We start from the raw sequence: 14,836 nt of genomic DNA on the forward strand, positions 1-14,836 counted from the left end.
GTCTCGCGGGATTTTAGCATTAATGAATAAAATGTCGAGTTAGGCTTTGAGAGAAAAAAAAAAAGAATCTCTGCCCTTCTGCTTTGCTTTGATAGAATCCTTGTGGCAAAATAGAATACCCATAAACATCTGCTTTTATTCATAGACCTTTGGTTTAGACATGGAGAGTCAAAAATCACTTTAAGGAAGGCAAATGTTAGACTTTTATAGCTGTACAGGATCACCCACAAAGAAGCCGATGGCACGGGCACAACCTTCTGAGAACTGTGTCTGCACTTAGTCCTCAACCCTGCCCCTGTGAGGTGTGGTGCATGAGTAAGTCAGGAGGCACGCGAAGGGATGTCATCGGTGCATGCAATGCTGTCACCAGAGTGACTTCAATTCTTCAGTGCGCCCTCACAAGCACACGCACACGCACGCACACACACACACACACACACACACACACACACTGTGAGGTTATTTCCCTTGGTGTCATCATCTGTCCATTTTCCAGCTGACACCATCTAAGTCTGCAACTTGGTTGCACTCTCCTCCATAAACAAATACTGGTAAATACGGCATATTTTGTCTCATACTGAATTCATCGGCTGTGAGCTTGCAAATGCTGTGATGCTAACTCACAGTGCTGGCTTGGAGCTGTTGGTCTCCCCTTGGGATAGGCAGTCTTTGAACTCCTGAAGCCAGGCTGTATCACAATACGCTTTGCGTCACCTGATTCACTAACGGAGCTTCGAAGGTGATGCTGACTCTGCACCGGCTCACCCTAGCAGAGCTCTTACCTTTCCTTCCTTTTAGTGCCCACACAGGTATCTGCGTTCAACTTACCAACAAAACAAACCAAAAAGAAACAACACGACAAAACACCCTTTGACCAACTTAGAAGTCTCTCTTGGTCTGGATCTGATGGCTGTGCACACTAGGCCAGAGAATTCCTTGGCTGCAATAAACCGTAACTAAATGATAAATTATCTTTATGGGCTATTTTCTGAGAGACATAAATAACATTTATTAATCAGCCATATTCTTGCCATGATTAATCAGAGAATTCTTTAATCACCAGATAAGGTGTTATAAATCTACATATTGAGGTTCTGTCTTGATTCGTTTGGGGTCAAAAGTATTTAATTTTATTATATCACTCAGAGATGAAGACTTTTTGTGCTTAAGTGTCTCTGGAGGGCTTTTTGCCACATCCTACATAATTTGAAGGCAACAGAGAGTGCCCCCAACAATTAGAGTATGAATTAGTGACTAGATGAACAGTCGAGTACAAAAAAAAAGTTGAAGAAGCATACATTAGTAAAAGGTTACATAGCTCATTAAGTAATGCAGCATTAATTAAATCACCCTTTGATCAGCATAAGAGTAATATAATTAATTTCACAAAAGAGTGAAATGACTGTTCTGCTCTAAGTAATAATCAATGAAGGCATACGCACCTCTAGACCACTCTATGGCACATGTGAGAAAGGATAGCCAGAGCGGGGGAGAAATGAAGGCGGCGATACTCTGCTGTGGAGTGTCACAGCATGAGACATCTTAGGAACCAAAGTATTAGAATATTCCAGCAATTATATTTTTCTCTATGGCCACTCACAGTTTGAAATGTCTTGATAGTATATGAATAGATGTTTGGGATGTGAACATTTTCATAACATTGTTAAAAGCATCATTGCCTCCCAAGGTCATTCACGGCCTTCCTTCCTCCTGGGGCTATGGCCAGGGCACATTTAGTGAGAACCCTGCCGTGCTCCAGCCTCACAGGGTTTCTGTCATTCACTCCTATAGATGAAACTCACAATGACACTGCAATGGTGAAGGCTATTTCCGGGCAGGACCCTGAAAACACAGGGAACAAATAAAAAGGAAAAATAGAGAGATGGGGTTTTGTTAAACTAAGAACCTTCCGTCAGCAAAAGAAGCAACTGACAGAATAAAGAGCCAACCCACAAATGAAGGTGTTTGCAAACTACTCTTGTAACAAAAGGTTAGCAGCTAGACTATATAAGGAACTGGAAAGAGAGGAAACCCACAGAGTGGGAAAAAGGCTTTGCAAACCACCCTTCTAACAAGAGGCCAACACTACAATGCATAAAGGGACTGCCAAAACTTCACAAGCAGAAAGAAAGACAAATGGTGGTAGATATTATTTTTCAAATGAATACAAGTGTATGGTCAAGAGGAACTTAGGAAAATGCCCAACATCACCAACTTCAAGGGAAATGGAAATCAAAATATAATGATGCACAAGCCCCCTCAGTAAGTATAGATATTGTCAAAGTGAAGAAGGTTTTTCCAGAAGGCAGTGTGTGTAAGTGCCCTCACAAACAGTGAGGCGATAACTTAGTAGAGTCACCATGAAAAGACTAGCTAGTAACTTCATAGCTACTTCATTGGGAATGTGGGATCCATCATAGATTTCATACCTAGAAGCATGGGGACACAGGGAGGGAAGGAGAGGGAGGGGGAGAGACACAGACACATAGACACACACACACACACACACATACACAGAGGAGACACACACACACACAGAGAGAGAGAGAGAGAGAGAGAGAGAGAGAGAGAGAGAGAGAGAGAGAGCAAGAAGGATCCATTTGTGATCCAGAAATCTCATACTCAATATGTGTGTGTCCTAAATTAACTGTACTGGTTTGCTAACTGCTTCTTAATCCCGTACAGAGAAAAAAACAAATAGAAAATGCCCAAAATGCCCACCAACTGAAAGCAGATCAGTAAAACATGTTTCATACATGCAACAGACTATATAAAAGGTGGAATCTGTCATCTGTGCCTACATGAATGGACCTGGAGGCCGTCATGCAGAGGAGTAAGGAATAGAGCAGGGGTTACCAGAGGCCTGGGAGAGTAAGTGGCACAGAATTCCAACAGTGGGTCTAAGTGACAGCCTAGGAGAAGCAAGGGTTTATAGTCGGACCCTGGGGACAATGTGTGTATTCCAGGACCCTAGGGCAAAGTACCTTCATCTTACCACTATGACATTGGTGCATGACTAGGGAGACAAATATGGTTAACCCAACTGAAACGTCTCTGTTTCAAAATATGCTATGGTATCCTTCAGGCACGCGAGACCTTTATCAGGTAAAAGACACTGCCTGGAAACACTGTAGCAAATAATTAAAGCCTGTTTTGCTTTGGCAGGGTCAAGTGACTGTTCGCTGTGACAGTCTTACCAAACACTTGGGAAAGTGAGTGGAGAGTTGTCATGGAACGTGATTCTAAGATTCTATAGAGACTCCTGGGAAATTCTCTTGCTTCCATCCCAGTGAAAACAATTGCATTCTGCTTCTTGACCTCCAATGTGCTGCCGTGTCTCTACTTTGTAACAATCGTACCGTCTTACTTCCCCACAAATTTTCTTTCTCCTAGATTTTTACACATACTTGGAAGGACTAGAAGCCATCTTCTCAACCTCAGAAAATATTCTTAGGGGAAGAAAAGATTCACTCAATCAAAACAAACTCTAAAAGTCTGGCAAACAAAATACCCTTCGGGCAACCAATTCCATGACTAAGTGAATGCTGTTTTTTTTTTTTTTTAAAGTAAGCCTGATTTTCCCCCATGAACGTATGAGAAAACCTTCTAAGGCATTTGAAATAAAACCTAGTCTCTTCTCAAATTGGCCATTTGCACCCCAGGGCCAATACTGTGAAAATGCGTGGATTGCTTGGGTAATTCAATTGCATGTGGGATCGATGCAGGTGGGAAGCTCCTTGGTCAAAGGTTGGCCCTTAGGCTGTTGCTTAAATCAATTTGGGGGTGAGTCAAGTTTGATTACCTTTTCAGTGGTGAAGCTTTCAAAAGAAATTTTGAGCTTGCCTATTCTGAGGTTGTTTGGTTTTGCCACAAATCTATGCTGTTTCTTACAGAGGCAGTTGTCCACCTGCCTGTCTTCTTCGGAGTTGATTGGGTCTTGAAGTTGAGGGGAAAATGAGGAAAAAGTATAACAATGGGAAAGATACAAAAAGTACCAAAATTAAAAAAACAAGCAAACAAACAAAACAGATGAGGCTTTACTAATGGCATCACAATGCGGGGTATTTTCATTCCCACCCCAGTTTTGTTTTGTTTGTTTTTGTAATCTAAACAATAAAAATAAAGGGAAGGAAAAAGAGAAGGAATACAATGACAAATAAAAGAAAATCTGGGAGATGCACACGGGCACACATCGACTTTGGCAAAGCAATCCTGCTTTTCTGGTTGTAGCTGGCAGGTGGTTCTGTGTAACAAACAGTGTCAGAGAGGAGTGTCAGCAGGTGCCAGCTCACCAGATAGGCATAAAGCCGCCTAACACATTCTCCCAGGTAAGTGGAGCTCGTAAATCATTGGTCACATCTCCTAAAATTTTAAGTAAGCCGAGTCTGTGTTAAGTCAAACAGCACCACTGGATGTGTAGCTTAAGATTAATTAGTTTTTGTTTATACTTGTGTGTGTGTGTGTGTGTGTGTGTGTGTGTGTGTTCACTTGTGTGCAGGTGCCTGTGGAAGCCAGAAGAGGGCAGCAGAGCCTCAGGGGCTGGAGCTACAGGCAGCTACCCCACGTCGGTGCTGGGAGCCAAACTCCTCTGATGAACCAGCAACACTCTTGACCGTTGAGCGTCTCCCCTCGCCCTGACGGCTGTTTATGTACAATGCACAACACACACATCTATCCATACACTGCAACACTCCTAAAGGATGAGTCTTGGAGGAAATACAAATGTCACTGGGGTTGGTGATTGGTAAAGGGTTGCCACTTTCCAAGAAGTACGTTGCTAGCTCTTCCTTTTAAAAGTTTCAGAAAACTGTGATTCCTTCGATGTGGCTGACAGCGACCTGCTTGACTCTGGCAGGAATCTCGGTCTGCCTCACTAATTAGGCAGTTCCACGTGTGTGCTAATTGGATCGAGTCTTTAACAAAATCAAAGGAAGGAAGAGTATGAAGCGATCTAAAACCATGTCTCTGAGCTTGGGGCTCGGTTGCTTCTTTGCATTAAAGTTGTCAAACACTGAGGCTTGCTTTGTCTTTCTTTCTTTTAAAGGTAAAAAAAAAAAATGGAAAAAAATCCAAGCTACATAAACGTTGGTCATAGCAAAGATGAAATGGCATTTTTTTTTTGCTTGATGTGTCTATCACATCCTACTAAAGAACACATTGTGCGGGTAGCTAACATGTGTCTGTAGAGAAATTCCAACCCCCCACTTTTTGAATAAGGAAGCCTCAGCCAGGCTGGCGAGACTCTCAGTGAGGAGCAGAGGTCCTCTGCTACCAGCCTAGCAGAAGTAGGTACTAAAAATGAATCCACAGTGCTTTGGAGAAAGTGTACCCGCTGGAGTTGCCCTCACTGCTACAGTAGCTCCCCCTTTTTGCCTTTATCTGGAAAGTCAAGATCAAGAGAAAAAAAAAAAAACAGAAAGCAAAGACAATTTCATTCCACTCTGTCTTGTTGAGGAATGTCTAACAGCCATGCCCTATACTAACCAAAGTGGAGGTTTGGTTACAGTGGCACCGGCAATGGCTTTGTTGGCAGATATGCCTGGGTCTCTTAGTAGGGAGGCACATTCCTATTTTTCAGGGAAAGAAATAGAATCACGGAGGTCCATGTTGACAAGCTCCTTGTCTGCTGCCTGCTTCGTGTTGCCATGGTCTTTAAATCATGCTTCGGTCTGGTCATAGCTGTAGGGAAAACGCTGCCTTAGGGGGTGATGTGGGGTGGTGCCCAGAGATCTCTCATAAAATAACAAGAAAGGAACATGGCAGCATCCTCCGGAAGGACAGCTGGAAATGTTTGGTCGTCGGAAGAGTCAGGTCATGCGTTGACTGGGGGCTCAAATGCTGCCATGGCTTCATTCTGCAAGAGACCTCATAGCTGAAGCCCTCATGGTCACAGGGCTGCATTTGGGACTCATTTGTAGGACTAGGGTTGTGTAAAATAGCATAGGCAACCATTCGGTCCAAAGAAGGTATTTTCAGAGGCTCCAGGCCAGCAGGAAGGAAACCTACCGGGGAGCAGAATTCTCTGGAGAGGACAGAGCCTCAAGGCCACTGCTGAAGCTGCCCTGCAAGCCCTGACACTCACCACAAAATCTGACACATTCAAATGGAAAATATTTTCAGTCCATAAAAATAATTTTGAGTTCACTGATGAAAATAGTAGAGAAAACATTAGTATAAGCATACCTTTAAAATAACCAGTATGTTCTACTCTTTCTCTATAATGTTCAGTGTCCTTAGGACCTTACAGCCTGAGGTCTGATGAATGTGGAGATCCACATAGTCTTCTCATTTTACAGATGAGGAGAATAAGACCACATAGGTGAGCATAAAGACCTCTTCAATTTAGGGCAGAGTACCAGTGATCTCAATAATGAACCTCTGGGGTCTGGGTATGTGGCATGGATACAGTTTTACTTTTTATGGTCCTTAATTCTGATAAGCTTGCTGCCTTTCAAGGTCCATTGGTGATCATGCCAAATATCAAAGTTTCTTCTCCCTCTCCCTCCTGACTCTTGGTCAGCTATGGGCAGAGTGTGCTCTGTTAGGCAGATTGAAATGCACTTGTCAAACTGCCTCTTCACCCAGGAGAAAGAGAACGGTAGAGTAATTAATCTCCTACAACCTCCCCAATCAAGCTGCCCACTCCCTCCACTCATTACAAGTGAATGCTTATGTGCATGGCTGATTTAATTAATAATTCTAATAAGGATTGTATAATGATATGCATTGATGCATTAGAGAAACAAAGTAAAGAAACAGCTTGTTTGCTTGGGTACTCAGAGAGACCAAGTTACAGCTATTCCAGTTTATACTAGTCTGTTCAGGATCATCCCTCCTTCCACATTTGCATAATTTTTAACAAAAGATGGAAAAGGAGATGGATGGCTCATGTACACTTATTTTGTAATAGGTAGTGTGGGGGCTACTGTGCATGTTCTTGTTAGTTTTATTATTTATGTTTTGTGACATGTGGTGTGTGTGTGTGTGTGCAGGCACGCATGCACACGTGTGTGTGCGCACCTGCCCGCCTGTGTGCAGGTGTGCATACACATGTATGTGCTTGTTTGTGCAGGTCAGAGGCTGACCTTGGGTGTCTTCCTTAGGTCCTCCTGCTTACCTATGAAGACTTAACCAACTGAGCCATCAAGCCATCTCTCAGATGTGCTCTATTTAATTTTAGAACCCTCCGTAAAAACAAAGTATTCTCCCCTCTTTCAGAAGGTGAGGCATATAAAACTCAAAAGATTGGGAGGACTGTTCAAAACCCTTCAGTTCAGATCTGCTTAACTCAGAGCTTTGGGTGCTCACCTTGGAGAGTGGGTAAGCTTTGGATGCTTATTGTGAGTGAGCTCTGGCTCGTCTCCTTCTGTGAAGCAAAAGATTTGTTCTAGAGCACAGATTTTTTTTCAAATAGAATTCTTTGGAACTGCTGGCATTTTGGCAGGCTTCACTGTCACTGTGCAATGTGATGGAGAGAGAGAATAGGAAGGTCTCCCAGGTTTAATCCCACATCATCCAAAGTAGCTCCAATTCTCCTTGTTATAGACACTGAACACTGCAACCTGTCCAGCCAATGTTGGACCATCAAGGAGATGACTGTACCATGATTCTATAACGGTGCCAAAGTGTAGTGATATCATCGTTGTCATGGTAGCATTGTAGTTGTGCATTCTCACTGGCTTTCAGTAGTACGGATGGAAAGAACCCTGTTGCACAGTGTATAAAAGTGTCACAGGGTAATGACAAGCGCCATACAATCCTTGAGAATTTTAATGACTGACTGTGCTTCCTGCTCTCTCCCCTTTAAAGAATGTAATGAGTGTTGGTGTTTTGCTTGCATGTGTGTCTGTGTACCATGTGCATGCCTGGTGCCCACAGAGACCAAAGGAGACTGTTGGATCATCTGGGACTGGAGTTATTGATGGTTGTGGCTTGGCGTGTGAGTGCTGGGTCCTCCTGCAAGAGCAGATGGTGTCTCTACCACCAAGTCATCTTCCAGCTCCCTCCTATGCTGCTTAACCATTGCTTAGAATTTACTCTTTCTACTTAGGAAGAAGAAGACGACCTCAATGTGAAATATTCTGTAGCGTTATCCTGGCAGCAACCTCATATACATCTCATAGTTACTCTGTGTCTTGATGGCAGTCTTAATTTCTTCATTCTCCCTTTGCTTGATTTAACCTCACACTTTATCATAGCCCTAGGAACAACGTGCTGCATCACACGTGTACTGCATAGCTGCCTAGGTGTGTGGTAGCTCGTGTGATTGATGCTTGCGTGAACACAGCCTGAGATCTTGGTCAATCGAGATGCATTTCTCAGAACTTACCCCCATCGTTAAGTTACATGTTACCGGACACAGCAAGAGACTGAAGAAGGCTTCATTTGGGAGGAGGAATTCTCTTGCTTCACAAAATTGAATCTGTCATGTATGATCTTCCCCGTCTGCCATGCTACAGTTCTACCACAAAAGGGCTAAATTCTGGCTGCCTCTGTGTTTGCTTTTGCTGGTGGCAATCTGGTAGCCTGGAGCACCCCAAGCTCAGGCAGTCTCTCCTATTGCCTTGGCTCATTAGGGGCTGTCTTTTTTGTGTGGTCTGGGGTGGCTATATTTACCCATCTTCTTGAGAACTCATCCAACTTCTAGACATCAGCTGGGGAGGGAAAGGTCATCTTGATTTTCTTGTCCATTCCCACCCATTTTCTTACTCATCCAATTTCTATACATCAGCTGGGGAGGCGAAGGTCATCTTGATTTTCTTGTCCATTCCCACAGAGCTATGTGCACTCACCATGTGCTAATCTTGTCTGTAAGGATCCGGATAGCATTCCACCTCAAAGACTCGTGTTGTTATATCACAGTCTGTGTACAAGCCTGACCTAATTCTTGTCAACATTTATTTTGATAACACCCAGGAAAACCTTCCTGTTAACAGCTCAAAGCCACAAGTATAAAGTCCTTTGGGCTCACACATCACAGAGCGTCCTCGGTAGTCTCCAAGAGTAAACCGATGCCATCACCTTTCAGCAAAAAAAAAAAAAAAACAATAACAAAAAAAAAACAAAATCCCACCCCTTTTTAAGTTGTAGAAGCAAACTCAGTTCTGATTTAGGATATAAAACTGGTGGTGTTGTCATTGACTTCCAGGGGGGGATCAGCCACCTGTGTCATGCTAAAATAATGGGAACCCACAGTAGCTTGCTGGCATTTGGGCACATTTTTAAGCAAGTGGAAAGCTGATGTATTATTTCCTGTTAAACCATAATCTGAATTCGGCAAACCAGTAGACAAGCAGCAGCTACCAGCGTCAGTCTAGACCTAGTTGCCACACTCCCTCTCACCTTTATCACTTCCATAGAAAAGCCACCAGCTGAGCTTTTTCATTTCAAATGAGGACATTTCCCATCAAATTACACAGGCTGAGAAGCAGTCATCTCTTAGAGGGTTTTCTAAGAGAGTGAAAAAGCAATTCTTATGAAAGCATTTAATATTGGAAATTCATGATGGTCTCCAGCAGGGTGGCCAAGGCAGGGAAGAGTCTCGTTGAGTCCTTTGAGGTTTTAAAGTATAACGTTTCTGAAGAGAGCACTGTGCGTCTTTGAACAGACGTAGGTGCACAGGCAAGTGTTGCCAGCGCTTACCCTCTGGCAAAAGACCCACAGGATGCTCGGGAGTATATTTATGGGGTTGGTTTGGCATCCACACACCGCGGGGATGGCCCTCTCCTGTCTGTAGCTGCAAACAGTTTCTCTGCTCCTTTTCAGGCTGGACTTGCCCCATGAGTGTTCACACACTGGGCCTCGGGAGAAGGCTGCATTCATGCAAAGCCGGGTTCCCTTCTGCAGCTTTCTTCCGTCCCAATCGGTTCTTTCCTCAGCTTCTCTACAGATGCTGAGTTTCTGCAAACACCTGCCATCAGCACCGTTGTTTTGGTGAAAGTAAGGGTCAAAGAATCCTTGCAATGCGCGGATCTCAAAGTCAGGACTGTGGAGATGGAGTCCCCTCTCACAAGGCAGCCAGCACTTGAGGCATGGGACCCATAGATGGCAGGGTGGGATCACTCGGTTTCCTTCCTTCAAGGAACAGACACAGAGCAGTTCTTGTGTTTCTCATAACAATAAAATATGCAGTTCTGAGTCCCAGAGTTTGTATTTAATAAGGAATTCTATTATGGATAGTTGTTACACTGTTATCCTTTATGAATTGTGTTAAAGAATGTCTTCCCTAAGCACTCTCTACAGAACTCTCTCCTCTCTCCTCTTTCTTCTCCCTCTCCTCTCCTCTCCTTTATACAACCTAGCCCCCAGAGAGTGTGGCGTTAGCCAGTATCTCGACTCCTACATTCCTTTTTATCTTCAGTCTACAGAAACTTGCTCTCTACTCCAGTTTTCTATGGAAACTGCTCCAGAAATTTCACTAAGCAGCAGTGGCTCATAGTCAGCTTTTCTCTGGTCTGAGTGGTAGACGGCTCAGCTGTCCCTGGCTTTCCACGATTCTCCTGGTCTGGTGCCTCTTCCCTGCTGTTCTCACCTCGTGGAGATGTTTGGGTATCTTCCCTTCATGTATTTCACTCTTCCTGTTTTTATGAGCAATCTGACCTGCTCTTACCACTGAAGTTTCATCCTGTCCTGATTAACTTCCAGAGTGTTTCTTTCCTAAACTCTGTGCCCAACTGCCTACAGGACATTGCCTCGAATTAACATGTCTGAAAAATGAACCCCCCCATCTTCCCAAGTGCTAAAGTCCTCTGTCAATGTTCTGCTTCTGGTCAATGTCATCCACACTAACACCAAGAGTCAGCCAGAGTCCTGCTCCCTATCCCTTCCCATTCTCTGCAGATTTGGCCAGTACCTCACAACTCCCCATTATTTCCCAGTTTTCACCTTACCTGCTTTAACTCTTTTTTTTTTTTTGCAGTATTTTTCTTTACCCGTGTCATTTAAAGGATCTAGATCTGTTCATTTAATTCCTTTCTTAAAACTATTCAGTGACTCCAAACATGAAGTTGAAACACCTTTTCAGGCCTGTCGCAATACTTGTCAACTTTTCGAGACTTTCTTCACAATCTCATTTTTTTTCTTACCCTTTTAATGCAGCCCTAGGAAAGGACCAGCATGTCCTCTAGTGTGTCTGGTTGCTTCCTTCTCCCAAACCATCCCATGAGCTCTTCTACATGACTCTCTCTTCATCTTTCATCATTGCCTCTTACCCAAGACCAACCCAATTATGCACCCAGCTCTGGGAGCACTGACTCTGAGTCTGGCCTCTGGTTATGATGCTATCATTTGGGTCATTGTCCTCTATGCTCATGATTATTGTTGAGTGAGCTTTGGAAAATTCTTCCTCAGAGAATGAGAGAATGTTTTGAGCTGCATATTGATTGCTTAAAGTTCAAATAGTGATTTCATCTTCTCTAGGGGGACAACCCCTTCAGGGCCCCCGAGACTGCTTTTAAGAGCCCCTTCTCCATTCCAGAACGTCACCCTTGACTGCTCTACACTGGACTCATTTATCCTTCTGGTCCCCTACTCTCACTTGTCTGAGCCTCTTGAGGGGACATTATCCATCTGCTTACTCTGCTCTCCCCAACACGTGGCCTGTGGCTTTGAACATGGTAGGCCATCAACACACGTATTTGAAAAGTGGGTGCCACTACTGAATTGGCCACGCCACACGGAGCCGTGTGTTTGCTCCATCTTCACACTTTGAAGGTCTCAGAGGCCTGAGCTATTATTGCTGTGGACAGGTTATCTGATGTGGAATTAACATCCACAAATCCTGGTCTTTGCATTAAGATAGGCATGAGGCAAGCTTATGAGGAGGAGGAGCTGGATTTAGGAGATTACATCGAGCCTGCTTTCCCCCACCTTTCACCGAAGTGGATTGTTTTCCAGAGAAGGCCCCAGGCAAACAGTAGATAAACAGCCATCAGATAAAGTCATTTATCCCCAGCATGACATAGTGTTCTTTCAGACGCATTGAACTAAAAGTCGGCATATATATATATATATATATATATATATATATGGTAAACATGGCAAAGCTTACTGAATACCCCATTTGTTCCAGGTCAAGGAACAGGTGCACTACACTCCTACCCTGTGAGGTGGGAACTATGATTACCCTTAATTAACAAATGAGTTAACTCAGGATTTGGATCCCATGTATCTTACCATAAAGCCACACATAGCCGTTATGCAGTAAAACCCACATTCACATAAGATGTTGGACTCCCATGATGTAAAACATGCGCACAATATGCACCCATATTTTGTTTATCCCCCACTTCTCTGCCTTACACATGGCCATACCCAAGTGCTCTGGCTCTTCTTTTACATAGTCTTATTTATGGTTCACACCAAATTTACGGATTACCCTGTATCTCTTTGATGATCTGGCGAATGTGAGATTTCACAAGCCAAAAAGTAGACTGAAACGGTCTCACGGGTCATCCTAAAGACTATAGGCAGTAACTAATCAAACCTATAAGGAGGACAGTTACACACAGAGATCATTTTTAAACTGTGTTTCAAGTGACCATGATCATTTTTTCACTCCGTGGTGGTTTTGTACTCTTAGATTTAGGTAATGAGGTAGAGTGACTCTGAGCTCAAATCTGAGAGCCACTACAAGCAAGGTCTCAAGCTTTTAGCTTCATCGTGGCTGAATCTGATGATCTTTCCCACCTAACACACTCTAAGTATCCTTATCTGCAAAAAATGGGGATTGGAGAACCCCATCTTTGAGTTGTGTGAGGATTACCTGAACAAATTCCTGTAAGAAATTAGGATAGAATCTGGTGTGGTGATATCTTACGTGGACAAATAAAGCTTGCCTGAAGATCAGAGGGTGGAGCAAGCCACTAGCTAACCATAGAGGTCTAGAGGTCTGTACAGACAGACAGGAAGTGAGATGGCTGGGCAAAGAGAGGAAGTGATAAGCGGAGAGGGGACAGGAGCTCAGTCTCTTTGCAGCTTGAGGATTTCGCAGAGGTAAGAAGTCTAGCGGCTGGCTGCTCTGCTTCTCTGGTCTTTCAGCTCTCACCCTCAAATATCTGACTCCAGATTCTTATTATGAAGACCAGTTAGAACTAGTGCTACAATCTGGTCTGGGCTACAGTAATAGCAAATGTCATTCCTAATGCTTGGGGCATCACTTGGCACATCCAGGGGCTAACAAGGAAGGCCCACAGCTTCAAAACAGCTCATCTTTCATTTACTCATCAGTCCGTTCATTTTCTTCCTCAGTGCTTAATTTCTTTATTCATTAAAAAATTACTAATTGCCTATTAAATAGTAGGGCACTGTGCCTGATGATACGGCAGGCAGCTAAAGTGATTGATGAGACATTGGTGCAGTGTGAAAGACCACGGGACTCAACAGAAAGATACAAAATATGTAAAAATAACTACAGGGTTTGGAGGTATTGCTTCCTAGAATGCATGATCTCTATCGCCACAAGAAAATGAAATAAAAGTTAAAACAAAGCAGTAATTATAGTTCAGAATAGAAATGCTTGGAGCGGAAGAGCTTCAGGTATTATAGGGAAGGGTTCTACCTACACAGACATACCATCAAACTTCCAGGACCATTTCATAGCTATCAACATAGTCTGTCCTTTCTGTCTTTATTAACAAATCATTAAAATTGTGCAAATAGTTAGGCGTGTGTGTGTGTGTGTGACAGAGAGACAGAGAGACAGAGAGACAGAGAGAGAGATGGAATCTAGCCTCATTCCCACATTTTGAAGCACCTTTTAAAAACCACATACGTTTAAACAAGTGACATTTGTCTCTAATTTTCCAGAGCTATTATTACTTCGTATTTGAAAACAAGGCTGTGATTTACAGATTTTTGCCAGCTAGCTAACACGTTATTAACCCTCAGATTTTCTTTGCTTTTGCAACACATCTATTCTTTCTGATTTTCGAATCTCTAAGCCATATAAAATGTTCATAGTATGCTACGGAACTGTGAATGCATACGTTAAGTTAGAATTCCAGCCGTTCCCGGTATCTTAAGTGCCTTCTGTTACTAAGCATAATGCAGTATAAGATATCCTCAGGAGAAAAAATTAGCAAGGATTTTACAGAAGGCCATTATTATATGGTGGAGAATTTTCTTCTTTCAAAATCAGTGCTAGGAAATATTAGGAAACACTGAGATAAAATAATGGAAGTGTTGACGTCAACTCAATCCAAAGCTCATCGGTCATGACATAAACACACTGAAGTGTAGTTCTAAGCAACTTGGAACGTCTTCACCCCATTGTGGTTGTTGCAAAGGGGTAATGCCCCTGTCTGTGCTGAGTGACACAAAAAATCTGCATTTTCTCAGGTAAGTCCGTGTCGCAGGCTAACATAAGTGTGTGTGCCGCGTTACAAGAAGAATGCTAACTTCAGAAGGAGAGGAATTCAGACAACCTTGTGGAACCAAGGAAGCAGCGGGTCTGCATCGTTCTTCTCTGAATAAATTTTGAAAAAGAGTCGGTTTTAAAATGAGTGGTATTTTATGGGTGTAACGATTTGTAAGTCACTCGGCTTCCAAAAGGTACTAATGGCAATTGCAGAGAAGAGCATTAGTGTAGTTTTTGCCCTCCTGCTGGTCTCCAGGGCTGCTGTTCATTCACTTCTGGTCCCTGAAATGCATTAGTGTGAGCTCTGACGACAGGCAGACACCTTGGGGGCAGATACACTAATACAGTTTCAAAGTATCCCTTCCTTTCATCTGCTAAACTTGCAGAGAAAATGGAGCATGCCCAAAGGTGCTCACGCCTGCCTGTTTCAGTCTTTGGAATGGAAGCTGATGACCCTCGAGCTAAGCGCACCCCTGACGG

General features: G+C 43.3%; 1 protein-coding gene across 3 annotated transcripts in view; it reads right to left on the reverse strand.

The window, feature by feature from the left end:
• Negr1 (neuronal growth regulator 1) overlaps positions 1 to 14,836 on the reverse strand; it is a 727,936-nt gene that overhangs the window by 124,211 nt on the left and 588,889 nt on the right. The gene's annotated exons all lie outside the window — the stretch shown is intronic.

Source organism: Mesocricetus auratus, unplaced genomic scaffold (genome assembly GCF_017639785.1).
Source record: "Mesocricetus auratus isolate SY011 unplaced genomic scaffold, BCM_Maur_2.0 Super-Scaffold_100009, whole genome shotgun sequence".
Taxonomy (NCBI): domain Eukaryota; kingdom Metazoa; phylum Chordata; class Mammalia; order Rodentia; family Cricetidae; genus Mesocricetus; species Mesocricetus auratus.